We start from the raw sequence: 15,332 nt of genomic DNA on the forward strand, positions 1-15,332 counted from the left end.
TTCTTCATCATCAAAGTAAATTTTTACAATTTATGTAATTTTTATGTAGGTACACATGTACTGAAATCCATCTGTAAATGTATATGTAATGTTTCCAACCCCCAAAGACAAATAAAGATTGAATTTATAAAGATACTTATAATAAAAGGCAATCATGATGAAAAAAAAGACCTATTCGACTTAAGTCAGCACCGACTATGATGGAAGCTATCAAAACAGAATTCCATTGTAAGTAAGGAACTACATGTAGTTTATCTATAGGAGGAACAGGCAAAGCACATGGGTTCAGCTAACATGATATAGGTAGTTGTGACAATGTTAGTCTGTAGAAATTCCATTCTAACTACTTTAAGATTCTCAGTAAAGAAGGAAACATACGGGGGAGAGATACTGAAGGTTTGAGAAAACAGGAAAAACTGGGAAATGGTCGTCTATGAATACCATAGGGTAATATAGTATGACTGTCAGGTAGCACTAAAAACTCATCGGAAATTCATGTTCATAAATTTAAAGTATAACTAGTCAGAAGACTGTGGCATATTCTTCAGCCACATTCAGCTGCACAGAACAATAAGAGGGTGAAAATTGACAAGAGCCTATTGGGAAGTAACAGGTGAGTTTGGCTACCAAAAAGATTCTAAAAACCCAGCCCTCTTCTTCCCATCCCCTTGGCCACCAACTACATTCTACCTCCAGTGGGGTGCATCTGTCCTGGTTACAAATACCAGCTCTGGCACTTAGTAGCTGCTTGATCTTTAGCTCTTCCAGCCTCATTTTCCTTATTTGCAAAATCTGGATACTACCATGCCTTTCAAACACTGGTGGCATAGTGGTTAAAAGCTACGGCTGCTAACCAAAAGGTCAGCAGTTCAAATCCACCAGGTGCTCCTTGGAAACCCTATGGGGCAGTTTTACTCTATCCTATAAGGTCACTATGAGTTGGAACTGACTCAACCACAACAGGTTTTTGTTGTTTGTTTCTATAAAGTAAGTAGTATTTGCACATGGTAAAAAGACTTTTTTTTTTTTTAAAAAGACTGGATGGATAGACAGTAAAATATTAATAGCAATCTTCTCTGAGTAAGGATATTATACAGGATTCTTTTTTTTTTTTAAATCTTCCCCTTGTATATTCTGTATTGTCCAAGTTTTCAACACTGAGGATAATATTTCTATAAAAATAAAAGTCTTGTTTTGTTCCCAAAAAGCACATTATACAAAATTCAAATTCCACATTATGGTTCTACAGTAATAGTGTCTAAGTACCTGCTGTGTGCCAGATACATTACATAAACTATTTCACTTAATGCTCACAGTAATCTTAGGAGGCTGTTATAACTATTCCTCTTTTAAATTTAAGAAAACTGAGACTCAGAAAGGTCGCTCAACTAGTACATGACAGAGCCAGGACTGAAACACAAGTCTAACTTACATATGCTCTAGAAACTGCATTTGCTGTGGCTGTTAAATGCCATCAAGGCAGCCCCCAGCTCATGGCAGCCCCACGCACAACAGAAAGAAGCGCTGCTCACTCCTGCACCATCCACGTGATCAGTTCAGAACTGGACCATAGTAACCCATAGAGCTTTCACTGGCTCATTTTCTGAAGCTCCACTGAAACCTGTCCAGCATCACAGCAACACACAGGCCCCCACTGACAGACAGGTGGTGGCAGTGCATGAGGTACACTGGCCAGAATCGAACCTGGGTCTCCTGAACGGAAGGAGAGGATTCTACTACTGAACCACCAATGTCCTGTACACTGCATTACACTGGATTACTTACCAACTTTCGAATAGAAACAAGAACTATCTTACTATTAAGAAACAGAAAGAAAATGCAAATATTAAGGCTCAGGGGGCTTTTTTCTTATATAACTCTGCCCTAAAACATCCTACCCCCTTTCCTTACTACCGTAAGAGAGGAAGTGACACAGAGTTGGGTTATCTATTTTTAAGATTCCTAGGAGATGGACTAACACAGTGGCCACAACCACAGGCTCAAACACAGCAACAACTGTGAGGAAGGCGCAGGAGCAGGCTGTGCTTCGTTCTGTCGTACACAGGTTGCTGTAATTCGGAACCAGCTCAACAGCACAACAACAGGTTTAGCCACACTTCACTTATCCAGCCATTTCAAACAGCTAAAACACATCAGAACTCAAAGGTAACCAAAGAAGAAGAAAAGGGCTAAACTGTAAAAACAGATGTTCAAACAACAATAAATTAAAATTCATGCACTCTACCCACAGGCAAATCGCTCAAACCCTCATTCAGAAAAAATTCATCCTGTTTTTATTCAGAATTATTTTTAGATACATTTAAAACCAGGTTAATGGTTGTTTCATTCCTAAATCAAAGAAGATCAAAAGCAGCAAACTAGAAGTAAGACTATTAGAGGCAGATACACTGATAATATATAACAAATGATAACTGTCTTGCCTAAAGACTCAGAAAGTTAAAAAGTTTATAGGAAGAGTTAAAAAGTAATCTAAATCTATTTTAGGTATACTAAAAAAAAAAAAAAACAAAAAAAAACTCAAGCAACCCTAAATATCTCATTAGGCCCTGAGTTACTGAGAAAAAATATTTAATTAAGATGGCTTAAAATGGTAAAATAAATTAAGTAAAATAGATCCACCCAAAATGGTTAAAATATAAAAGTTTGTACTTCAAGCATCCAACAATTTCATCACATAGAATACCTCATGTCCTAATTCAACAGCTAATATATGCTCATAAAATATTCAAGCAATACAGAAATACAGTATAAAGAAAAGTAAGAAGCTCTTCCCCCACATCCTTTCTAGTTCTACACCCAATGTTAACTGTTTTTGGTGTTCTTCCATAAAGTCTTTTTCCTCTGCATATTCCAGAACAGATATACTCACACACAAATATGCAAGCACAGACGCACAGAACACATACCTGTGTGGGGGAGGGTAGTCAATAGAACCATACTATGCATAGCATAATGAAAATTTTTTCTACTTAAATATCTTTCATGGGTCTTTTCCAGGTCTGTTCACATAAATCAACATTATTCTTTTTAGTGTCTGGCTGTACTGTACTGTACGGATGCACCAAAATGTGTTAACCTTTGTCCTACTGAGAGATATTTAGTTAATTTCTAATGGCTTGACATTGTATAACAACGCTACAATGAAGATCTTTGGGTATATTGGTTATTCTTCTGCATATATGGAGGAATAGTATTTCTATAGAGTCATAGATTTAGAATTTTAAATTTTGACAGAGAATGTCAAATTGCCCACCAAAAAAGCATATCAGTTTATTCCCTTACCAAAAGTGTGTTAGTTCTCATATTTCATTATTCATTATATTTACCTTCTTTGACAAACACTACTAGTTGCTTATCCAGTATTTCCACTTCTTCTTTACTAACAGAACTACAAATGTTTTCATAAAGAATGTTCCAAGGCAAGAAATAGATTCTCTTACAGCTAGAGGAGAACACGTGACATAGTTGTAGCTGATAGTTCAAGGAAAAGCTTTGGCTTTCACGTTGGGCTGCTAACCAAAAGGCTGGAAGCTCAAGTCCACCAGAGGCACCTTGGAAGAAAGGCCTGGAGATCTGCTGCTGAAAAATCAGCTGCTGAAAACTCTATGGGACATAGCTCTACTCTGACACACATGGGGTCACATGAGTCAGAATCGACTTGACAACAACTGGTTTTTTCCCATATACTGGTGATACCCGTTTTGGATTTCCTCTTATCCTTTTTCTTCTGGCCTGGAGCTTAGGCTTAAGGATGGAGATGCAGCAGCTATTTTGCAACCATGAGGACAAAGGTTAAATGTGGCTGAGGAGGAAAATAAATAGCACAGTTACTCAAGGCATTACTCTGCCACTGAGTCCACCTATCCTAGACTGTTTGAGTCACTCAGTCAGATTTTAAATTATCTGCATCTAAACACAATCCTAATAACAAAGAGTTGTCTGATTATTAGTGACATTCAACATCTTCTCCTGGGTTATTAGCCATTTTTACTTCTGATAACTTGTCTATTATGTTTATATCTGCCAAATTTTCACTTGGTTATCTCATGATCTATAAACACTGGCTCCTCTAGAACGAAACCCATGTGAATTGACTAATTTCTCAGTGTCCCAATTTTACTGAGCATTAGTAAGTTTTGAAAAAATAACAGTATTTGGTCTTTTGGTGGTTTCTTAAAAAACTAGACACACACTTACTACACAATCCAACATTCATACTCTTGGATAAAATTTATCCCAGAGAAATAAAAATGTAGGTCCACACAAAAGCCTGTACACGACTGCTCGCATCAGCTTTATTTTTAACAGCCCAAACTGGGAACAACCCAATACCCTTCTATGGGCGATTCTATGGGGAATGGTTAAATAAACTCTGGTACATCCATGTCAGAAATACTAAGCAGCAATAAAAAGAGACAAACTGTTGATACACAAAATAGTTTTCATGGATTCTGGGTGAGAAACGCCAATCTCAAAAGGTAATATACAATGTTTCCATTTATATAGCATTCTCAAAATTACAAAATTATGGAGAACAGATTTGTGATAGGGATGGGTAGAGAGGCAGATTACATGTGATTATAAAAGGATGACACGAGGGAGGTCTTAGTGGTGACGTAGCAGTTCTGTATCCTGACTGTGGTGGTAGTTACACAAATCTATACATGTGACAAAACTGTACAGAACTACTTATACACACACGTGCATGTAAAACTGGTGAAATCTGAATAAAATCTGTGGATTGCACCAATGTCAATTCCCTGGTTTTGACACTGTATTATAGCTCTGTAAGATGTTACCATTAGAAGGAAGAAGGTGAAAAGTCCACAGAACCTCTCTGTACTATTTTTTGCAACCTCCTGTGAATCTATAATTATTTAAAAATAAAAAGTTTTTTTTTTTTTTTTAAAGTTCCAAATCCTGTTTTCAAAAATCCCATAATCAATATGCTTTTTTCTCTGCCTTTAAACTCCCTTTTGGCAAAGTCTAGGAAAAGTTTTTTCTTATTTTCAGCTCAACTTTAAATGTATTTCCAGTCAAGTTTCACATGATAATCAGAATTCATGAGAAAGTCACTGCTTCCCCCACCCAATTCTGCACACAGGCAACTCCTAGACACACATTTACTAGGTTCACAAGATTACTAGATTTCAGAGATTCAGCCTGCAGGAAGCCAGGAGTATCAGGTATAGCCATTTCGAAACAGTTTTTCATTGACATTTTGGACTGTTCACTTGACAGGAACATAAGGGCTTTCTAACAATTACTTAAAATTTAAGAAAATATTAAATATTCTTAAATAGTAATTTCAATTAGCCTAGGCCAAATTTTCAAAGTCGAGCATCCATATTTTGTTAGATGCTTCAGGTAACTGTAGTGATGAAACTAGCAGATATTCAGGTAATAGTCATTAAAAGCTCCCCCTGACTAAACAGTAAAATGACCTTCATTAGTCACTGCATCTGGCATCTGCCAAATGGAAGAGAAACAATACTCCAGGGGCCCATTTTTAAAGGTTAATAAGTTATCTGAAGGAAGACAGTGCACACTTAAATTATATCAAGACAGTAGTACCAAACACAAACACTCAATTCCAAGCAGCATTCTAAGTAAAATCACTCATTGCAAACCTGTTTCCTAGAGAATGTTCGTGTCTACTTGGGCAGTCTGTTTTAGTACTAAAATAATATAAAGTAAGAATTGAATTCTCTCAGTAATTAGGCAACTGATCAAATATATCACTGATCTAGTATCCATACGTGCATGTCCACACTTTGGTGATGAGCTGTAGAGAAACGAATACCAGGCAAGTTCATGAACCACTGTATCCTTCAGAACTTTTCTCCAAAAAGATGAATGAGATGTGGTCCTTGCCCTCAACAAGCATTTTAAAAGATAATCATAAATACCAACACAACACCAATTGCCATCTACTTGATTTCAACTCATGGCAGCCCCGTGTGTTTCTGAGTGTGCTCCATAGGGTTTTCAAGGTGTGATCTTCTGGAGGCAGAAAGCCAGGCCCTTCTTCCAAGGAGCCTCTGGATAAATCGAACCACCTACCTTTTGGTTAGTAGCGAAGTGCTTAACTGCTTGTGCCACCCAGGGACTCCATAAGTATATATGTTACAAGGCAATAAAGATATATTCAAAGGGCTGTTGTTGTTGTTGTGTGCCATCGAGTCAATTCCGACTCATGGCACCATTTAAGACAGAGTAGAACTACCCCCATAGGGTTTCCTAGGCTTTAATCTCTATGGGAGTGGATCACCAGGTCTTATTTTTAGTGGAGTCACCAGTGGGTTTGAACCACCAACCATTCACTTAGTAGTTGAGCACTTAACCACTGTGCCACCAGGGCTCCTTTTCAAAAGGCTACTCTAAATCATTTCCAAGTGGAACTTGATATATCTATCCTACCAGTATTCAGTTGATAACCCATGTCACTTCTAGGGAGCCTTAAAAAAACCCCACAACATACTGAACTGTCTCAGAGGAGATATCTGAGTGTTTCTGATTGTACTCCAAGACCATATATAAATTTGGCTCATACTACTGGGTTTATAATGTCCATTCTTTTCTCCAGCAACGTAATACAAGTAACTTGCCTGTATATTTGTGATAGTACACACAACGCAAAACGCAGTTATCTACAAATAATTATGGATTTTTCACTTATATTGTTATACATCAAGCAGCTAGTAGTAATAAATGGGGATTTTGTATGGTCTTACTACACTATAGGCATATATCATTCCATAGTATAGTAGAACTTTGTTAGTTTTTAAAGTTTTTTTTTTCTCATATTTTTGGTTATAATCTGATTTAGGAAATAATATTAGAGTCATTATTCCCTGTCCTTGAGCATAGAGAATGTGACCCAGCTGGAGCTGGACTCACAGGGTCACATCAGCTGGGCCCTGAGGTATAAAGTCAATAAATAAAATAATTTTGGAAAATATCTTTTAGGGAAACTTTCACATAAGCCAGAACACAAAAGACTTTCCACTCCTATCTTTTTCTATTAACATTTAATGAATAGAAATTTGTTGGCCCCATGAAGAACCTCCTGACTGTCGTTACTGAAACCTGTACCAATGACTGCTAAAAAAGACAATTCAAAATGTAGAATGACAGTTTCTAGCCAATCTGTGAAAAGGTAAAGTTTTCAATGGTTTTGCCCATTTGTAATGTTAATATATACTGATGACTCTGTAACCTTCCTTGGATTCGGACAGACGTGGCAGTGGTAGCATGCTTGGTCGTTTTTCCATTCTTGCTTACTCTGTAATATTTCCTTGGACTCAGGCAGATATAGCTCTGGCAACATGCTTTGTCCACTTCTCAACTTTTGTCCTTTTGAGTATATGCCGAATAAAACTTTCTTTTTGCTTTACTAAACTTGGAGATGTTTTTTCCCCTATAACGAATCTATCTAAAGTGAAAAATAACGTAGAGCATACCTAGATATTATAATTATAATAGAAACATAAAAACTAAGCTTTTTTACTCTTTCTTTTCCATATTGGTTTTTTTCCCCTCTTTGTTACATTTCTGTGATAATCATTTGCATATAAGCAGGAAGATTACAGCAAGAAGCAATACGCAACAGCCCAAAGAACATGGGAGATAATTTAAGGAAGCAAGTAAACAAAGATAAAAGCAGCATACTTTAAGAATGTGTCATCCAGAAAGTGTTTACAACAGTGATTTACACATCATCAATGTTACAGGGTAGTGAACTGGAGAGCAGAACTATTACCCAGACCCCTCACCACTGAGACAAATAAAGAAAGACAGTCTTTGAGAAGGCGCACATTTCTGTTACTGACATCACAGATGGCACAATGGGTTTTGGATTCCTTTTACTTCAGAGATCACTTGAACAAATGTAGTTTTGATATTAATAGAAATATCTACCATGTTTCAAAAACTAAAAATTCTTTTATGCAACAATCCTATGCTGAGCATATACTATACATACAGATAACAATGCCACACATTCTGGGAGAGCTTATATACTAGTGGAAAAGATGAAACCATCACCAATAAATATTTTTACCAATGAAAGCCAATAATTAACTGAAAAGCTGGAACAAAGGGCTAGAAATGAACGGGAGTGAGAAATGAGTTGGGAAGGGCAGGATGGAACTCCCAAAATGACAAACAAAGGAGACTGCTTTGCCTGGAAAGCAGTGAGTGCTCATAATACATTTTTAAGCTAAAGACGTGTGGCAGAAACATTATTCTAAACTGTGGTAAAATATAAAAATAAAATGTATTCAAGCAGGATGACAGATATAATTTTTTTTTCTCAAAAGGACAATGAAGGATATGGAAAAGGCAAAAAGATAATCAATACACATTAATAAATTATAAAGCAAAATAATCTGAACTTTATATGCTATAAACTGATTTTATTTATGTAATTATTTATTCAACAAACACATGCTTACTATGTGCCAGGCACTGTTGTAAGCACTTCACAAATGTTTACTTATTTAATCCACATTAACAACTTTATGAGATAGGCAGTATTATAAACTTAATTTTTTACAGATGAGAAAACTGGGACACAGGGAAAGTAAATAATTTGTCCAAGGCTATGTAAATAAAAAACAAACCAAACCAGTTGCTGTTGAGTCAATTCCAACTTATAGTGGCCTTATAGGTCAGAGTAGAGCTGCCCCACAGGGTTTCCAAGGAGTGGCTGGAGGATTTGAACTGCAGACCTTTTGGTTAGCAGCCATTGCACTTAACCACTATGCCACCAGAGCTCAACTAGTAAATAGTGGATTCAAAATATGAACCCTGGGCAGTCTGGCTCTATAATTTATCCAAAACTGTCCAAAAGAATTTTGCAATGTGGCTATTGAGCACTTTAGATGTGGCTAGTATGGAGGAACTGAATTTTTTACTTTACTTAATTTTAGTTAATTTAAATTTCAATAACCACATGTGGCTAATATTATTAATTGCCTTTCTGATGGCCTCAACGACAAGAGAGGACTATTGTTCATAGTCTATTGCATTCAATTTTAAAAGTTTAAACAATTCAAAGAAAACCTTTCAAATAATTTAGGATGCCAAGCAATGGCTTACTACAAAGTTTCACGCCTCATTTCAAAAATTCTTTACCATGCACTAGGCCAATTAGCTAAATAAAACAAGAGCATTATTCTTTAAAATATTGTTTAAAATAGGTTAATTAAGATCTGTATATAGAAATACTTTTCCCTGAAACAAATATTGATAAACCTTTTATCAGCAACACATACAATTTTGACTTCAAACACTACGTTTCTAAATTTAATGAATAAATGTATTTAAAGTTTTCTGAGTACAAATGAATTGACATGTTTACACAGATTAATGAGCATCACTATACTGAATCAGACCATTGTTTATGAAGCCTGTATTCTATCCCAGACATAACCACCTACAAACAACAATGTGAAAGCTGTGAAAGCCAGAACTTGAAGGGACTGTCTTGTTTTTCACAGGTGCAGCAAGTTTTCCACACTTGACAGGATGTAGTGTTACCACTTTTCTGTCACTCTCTACTAGTGGAAAATATTTGCATTTTACTTCTTTGACAGTTTTACACAGGTTCTGGCTTTTGCAAGTTTTACTGTATCAGCCAGCCCAGAGATCAAGAGTGTAATATCATCAATAACGGTAATAATAACAAAAAAAGTAATAAAAATAACAAAACCAACAAAAAGATTACCAGCAGCTTACATTTAACCCTTACTGCGTGCCAGGCATGTGCTAAAGTCCTTTACATGCATTACCTCACTTCATCCTCACAACACCTTGGTAAAGTAAATTATACCATTATCCCTAACTTTCAGATAAAGAATCCAATGCATGGGGAGGTTAAGTAATTTGCCAAAAGTCACCCAGCTAATGAGTAGTAAATCCAATTTTGAAACTCCAATCTGCCTAACTAGGGTACATGCTCTCAACTACCCTCTCTGCAGTGATGTTTTGTTCTTCATTAAATCACTCACATAACTCTGTACCAACTTAGCAGTAAATTGTGAAAATCTCTAAGAGCTATTTATAATTAAGCCAATTGCACAACTTTCCAAGACAACTGTAGCCCAATTTACCATTAATGTGTGTGTATGGAAATAGTAAACAATCAGGTAGACATTATGAACTTGGTATTTGTAATCTAAGAAGTTATCATAAAAAACAAAAATGGCTTTAAGAAAAGAAGTAGAATATGAATGTTGGTGCTCTAGGCGATCTTAGAGAATACCTCATCACACACTGGATGGAAAACATGGTGAGACAGACACGATCACTGACTTGCCTAAAGTCACATGGTGGTAGGTCTAAGGCAAGAGTGTGGGCCTTCTGACTCCTAACTCATCAATATCCCTCCCACCACATTATAAATGGCCATATTTGTGCTTCACTTTAGGTTTCTGGGTTTTAGGATATACCTGTTACCGCTCATTAAGACTGTGTAATTCCCCGCCCCCCCATATAGGACACAAAGTACTATGCAATTGTTTTTGAATTGTATACTAAAAAGTAAAGATGACACTTTGAGGACTAAGGTGTGCCTGACCCAACCATGAATTTTCAATCACCTCATATGCATGCAAAAGCTGGACAATGAATAAAGAAGATCAAAGAAAAATCCATGCCTGTGAATTACGTGTTGGAGAAAAATACTGAATATACCATGGACTGCCATGAGAAAGAACAAATCCACCTTGGAAGAAGTACAGCCAGAATGCTTCTTAGAAGCAAGGATGGTGAGACTTCATCTCACATACTTTGGATGTGTTATCAGGAGGGACCAGTCCCTAGAAAAGGACATATTGCTCGGTAAAGCAGAGGGTCAGCAAAAGAGAGGAAGATCCTCAAGGAGATGAACTGACACAGTGGCTGCAATGATAGACTCAAGCATAGCTATGATTGTGAGGATGGTGCGGGACTGGGCAGTGTTTTGTTCTGTTGTACATAGGGTCACTATGAGTTGGAACCGACTCAACGGCACCTAGCAGCAACAATACTAAAAGTCTCTACTCTTTAAATGACACATTTTATTTCTAGATTTGTTCTTTATCCTATTGGACACAACGCTAGTGAGGATCGCTTTGACTGCAGGTAATAAACCAAGAAGTGTAGAGGTTAAATCAGAATTGGTGCGAATGCCCAGTGATGTTCACAAGTGACCAGATTTCTATGTTTCTCCTCCACTATGTTGCTTTTGGCCTCATGGTCGCATTATAGCTGCTGCAACTTCAAGAACTGCATTCATATTCCAGGTAGAAAAGACGACATAACAAGGAAGCAGAGGCAACAGCTTTTCAAAAAGCAAAACTTATCTGGAAATGTCCAGCAAGCTTTTGCGTACATGTCAGAAAACAGTGTTTCTTTTCGGTTTGTTTTTTAACTGAGCATATCACTTCAAACAAAATCTACGTTAGGCAGTTAACATGCTTGGCTGTTAAATGAAAGGTTGGAGGTTTGGGTCTACCCAGAGGCATCTCAGAAGAAGGGTCTGGCCAACTACTTCTGAAAAATCAGCCATTGAAAACCCTATGGAGCTCAGTTCTATTCTGACACACAACGGGTTGCCATGAGCTGGAAATGACTCAATGACAACTAGTTCAACCAGTTATTAGTACCGATAGAAAGGAAGATGGATGTTGGGTAAGCAACTAAAATGTTTGCCACAGCCATTTCTCAAATATTCATTAATAATTCTTATCATAATATCTTCTGTTTTGGTCAAGAGCATGAATCTCTTTGTAAATCATAAAGAACTACAAACTCACAACTAAATAAAATAGATGTTATGCCTTCAGTTTCTCAAGCTTAAGTAGTCAACATATATGTGGCAAAATACAGGTACATTTTAAATATAAGCTGAAAGCCTTTATCTATTTGATGGTTACAAAATATTTCAAAGAGGTCATCTTCATATTTCTCCTTCCATTGGGTAAGATATTACTGATAGTATTTCACTTATCTAAGTATAATTTTATGGCAATCTTAACTATCTAAAGTACAGTTAGAAAGCAGAACAGGAGCAAAAATGTTTAGTAAGCTGAAGCATTTATTTCAATTAACACTTACTGGTCAATCTAATAAATATAATGTATCCTACAACTTAAAAGGTGTAATAATAGAGGCAAAAGCAAAACTCTAAGAGAATACAGAGAAAGGGGTAATTAATTCTGACCTAGAAGAGAGAAGGGGGAAAAAATCAGGGAACGCTTTTCGGTGGGGGTAGCACTTGAGCCTTGAAAGGTCATGTGATAAAGAATGTAATAGTTGGAGGAGGGGGGAAAGGACTTGCCATAGTGATGGAGCAGCATGTTCGGAGAACGGCAAGTATTCTGAGGTAGCTGACCACCTGCATATGAGTTACTTGAGGATACCCTCTACCCCTGCATCTCAGATACGGTAAGTGTTCAATGCATGTCTACTGAATAAAATGAAGGAAGAAGCTATCATAATAATCCAAAGGAGAGGTGGTAAGACTAGAACGAAGGCATGAAAATATTAGGACAGATAACAAACTTCGTATGTTTAACTCACAGGAGAGCCCTTCAGGGCCTCACTCAAAATCTATTCTTACTTTAGGAATAATTTTAGTAAGTTTGGTTATCAGGTTTCTAACCTGTCAAAAAAAAATTATATGTATATACACATACAGACACACACAAACACACACACATATATTTATAATTATTATTAATGAAGAACCTGAATCGTTAAGAAAGGATTAAATCACTCAGCATACTTCTGTACCATTTTCAAAGCCTTTATCCAGTAACATCTGGCCCAGAGATGCAGGCTAACCAGAGCATTCAAGAGGCAAAACTGTGACAGTTTATTTTTCTATGTAGCACAGTATTACTAATCCCGTCCCTTTCCCTGGCCCACAAGACTAAATTGCTTTAACTCTTCCAATGACGGCCTTGTAACAAAACACACAGACCCACTAGACTACCCTGCTCTGACTATACAAACACCTCTTAGACAATACTGGCGTAACAAATGAATGTTCTTTCATTCACTCTTTCATTCATTCAACAACCGAGTGTCTACTGTGTCCCGGGCATGGGCAGGGGTCACAACAACTTTGCATCCCGAGTGAATACTGCAGTGACTTAATAGTAAAAAAACAAACCAAAGCCATTGCCATTGAGTCAATTCTGACTCATAGCGACCCTATAGGACAGAGTAGAACTGCCCCATAGGGTTTCCAAAGAGCAGCTGGTGAATTCAAACTGCTGACCTTTTGGTTAAAGATTGTAGACACCTGATAAAGACTTTATGAATGAATAAACAAGAGAATGACGAACAAACAAGTACACACATGCATATTTTGTCCTCTTTCCCATAAGGCAAGGATATTTTTCCAAAGACCAGTTATCCTTTGCCTAGTATTTATTTTGTCCAAGGTTGTATTACTAAAACATATATCCCTATACATTTTGAATACCTATTTCTTACAAATGCCAATCATTTCCATCAGTTCCCTACTTCGTAATGAGAAAAAAAGAATCTGGGCCCACTAAAATTATCTTTTGGATAATGTTACTAGTTCTCTCCCTTTCTTGTAGTGCTAACTGTGGTGGAGGTTTCATTAACATGAACTCTTAGCACTGTATTTCACTAAGTGCTGGGTAGGCTGGGCTACTTGATTAATACTTCAACTAAATGACAAAGGACTAACTTGGCAGACATTTTGAAAATTTAAGAAAAAAAATCTAAATATTTCATAACTTCACTCGTCACAAAAAGAAATCTTAACCATACCTTGGATTCTATTTGTACTAAAATATATTGATTTTGTTTACCATCTCATATCAAGGAAATATAATAGACCAAAACTTCTCAAACCATTTATCACAATTACTTCATCCCCAACTTTGATTACTTCTAACATAATTTTCCCTTCACAAATCAATTTTCCCTCATTATCTACTAATATTAATGTGAATACAATACCTGGAAATGTAGTTCTCTCTCTCTACATTCATTCAAGTCCATACTATATTTTTAAGACTGAATTTAAAACTCAGTCAAAATCAACTGGATGGCAACGAGTTTGTTTTTTTTTTTTTTTTTGGTTGGGAATTTAAAACTCTCTTTTTATTGGTCAGTGTTTCATATTTGTTCACATAATTTTGCTTTTCTCAAGCAAGTCTATCAATATTTAAAATTGGTAAAATGTAAATATTTTCCAAAATGATAAAATTAATAGTGAATATGGAAACTAAATGATTAAGAACACGATTAGAAGACTTTTCTTTCAAACAAGCTTCTAAGGAAAAAAAAAAATTTTTTTATAAGCATCTGTACTCCCTGGTCATAGGAAATTCTATCTGAAAAAATCTGAGAACAAAAGCCTTCTTTATAAAGTACCTTTTAGTAGTGTTTTTTTCCTATATTCATACAGTATTTCTAGTCAAATAAGATTAATACATATGTGTTTGTATATACATAAATATATATGCATTTTCACAGCAAGAATATTATTATTCTTTTCCCTGGGTATATCCCAAGTAACTGTGATTGTGAGTGAAAACATATAAACTAGGAGGAACATTCCAATAAAAAATTCTGTCTGCTGTAAAGGTCAAACTGCAGGAATCTGACAATTTCAATCAAATTGGGATTAAATTAACTAATTTATATGCTTCTGAAATAGTAAAAGCAATATGCCTTTTTTTTTTTAATTGTCAGAATCCTGCTATTTAGAAATGGGAATATAATCTTCTATTTCAGAAGAAAAGGGAGAAGAAAAATAAAGTAGAAAAGAGATAGTAAATAAGTATAAAGTATCCTAAATAATGTTACCACATTTTCAAAGGCAAATGTCAATAGATTCTCCATTTTTTGAGATGTATTATGGTATTTTTGATTAATAATTTAAAATCCATGTTTTTCCGTAAAATGAGGTATAGAATAGATAAAATTATTTGTAAGGTTTCTTTTATCTCTAAAATTCTGTATATGGCCGGATATACTGTATGTCACAATATTATTTCCTTCCATCACCCTAAATCATACCTAGGACTTAAAGAATTTGATAAGCTTTAAAATACACATATCAGATTAAGAAAAAAATCCAAAATCATCTGTATTTTATATTATCTGAGACACACTACTCAAATCATATAAAGACAGAATGCTCTAATACATCTTAACAGATAAAAAGACATACATAAATTTATCAACAGATTATAAACCATAGATTAGTGAAATATTTTTAGTTTTTTTTTTTATGAAACTTAGTTGATAGCCTGTATTTTATTGAAAATTGATTCCTA

At 35.7% G+C, this 15,332-nt stretch overlaps 1 protein-coding gene across 6 annotated transcripts in view; it reads right to left on the bottom strand.

Annotated features, from left to right (window-relative positions):
- USP6NL (USP6 N-terminal like) overlaps positions 1-15,332 on the bottom strand; it is a 189,213-nt gene that overhangs the window by 109,896 nt on the left and 63,985 nt on the right. The window lies entirely within an intron of this gene.

This window comes from Loxodonta africana, chromosome 4, assembly GCF_030014295.1.
Source record: "Loxodonta africana isolate mLoxAfr1 chromosome 4, mLoxAfr1.hap2, whole genome shotgun sequence".
Classification (NCBI taxonomy): domain Eukaryota; kingdom Metazoa; phylum Chordata; class Mammalia; order Proboscidea; family Elephantidae; genus Loxodonta; species Loxodonta africana.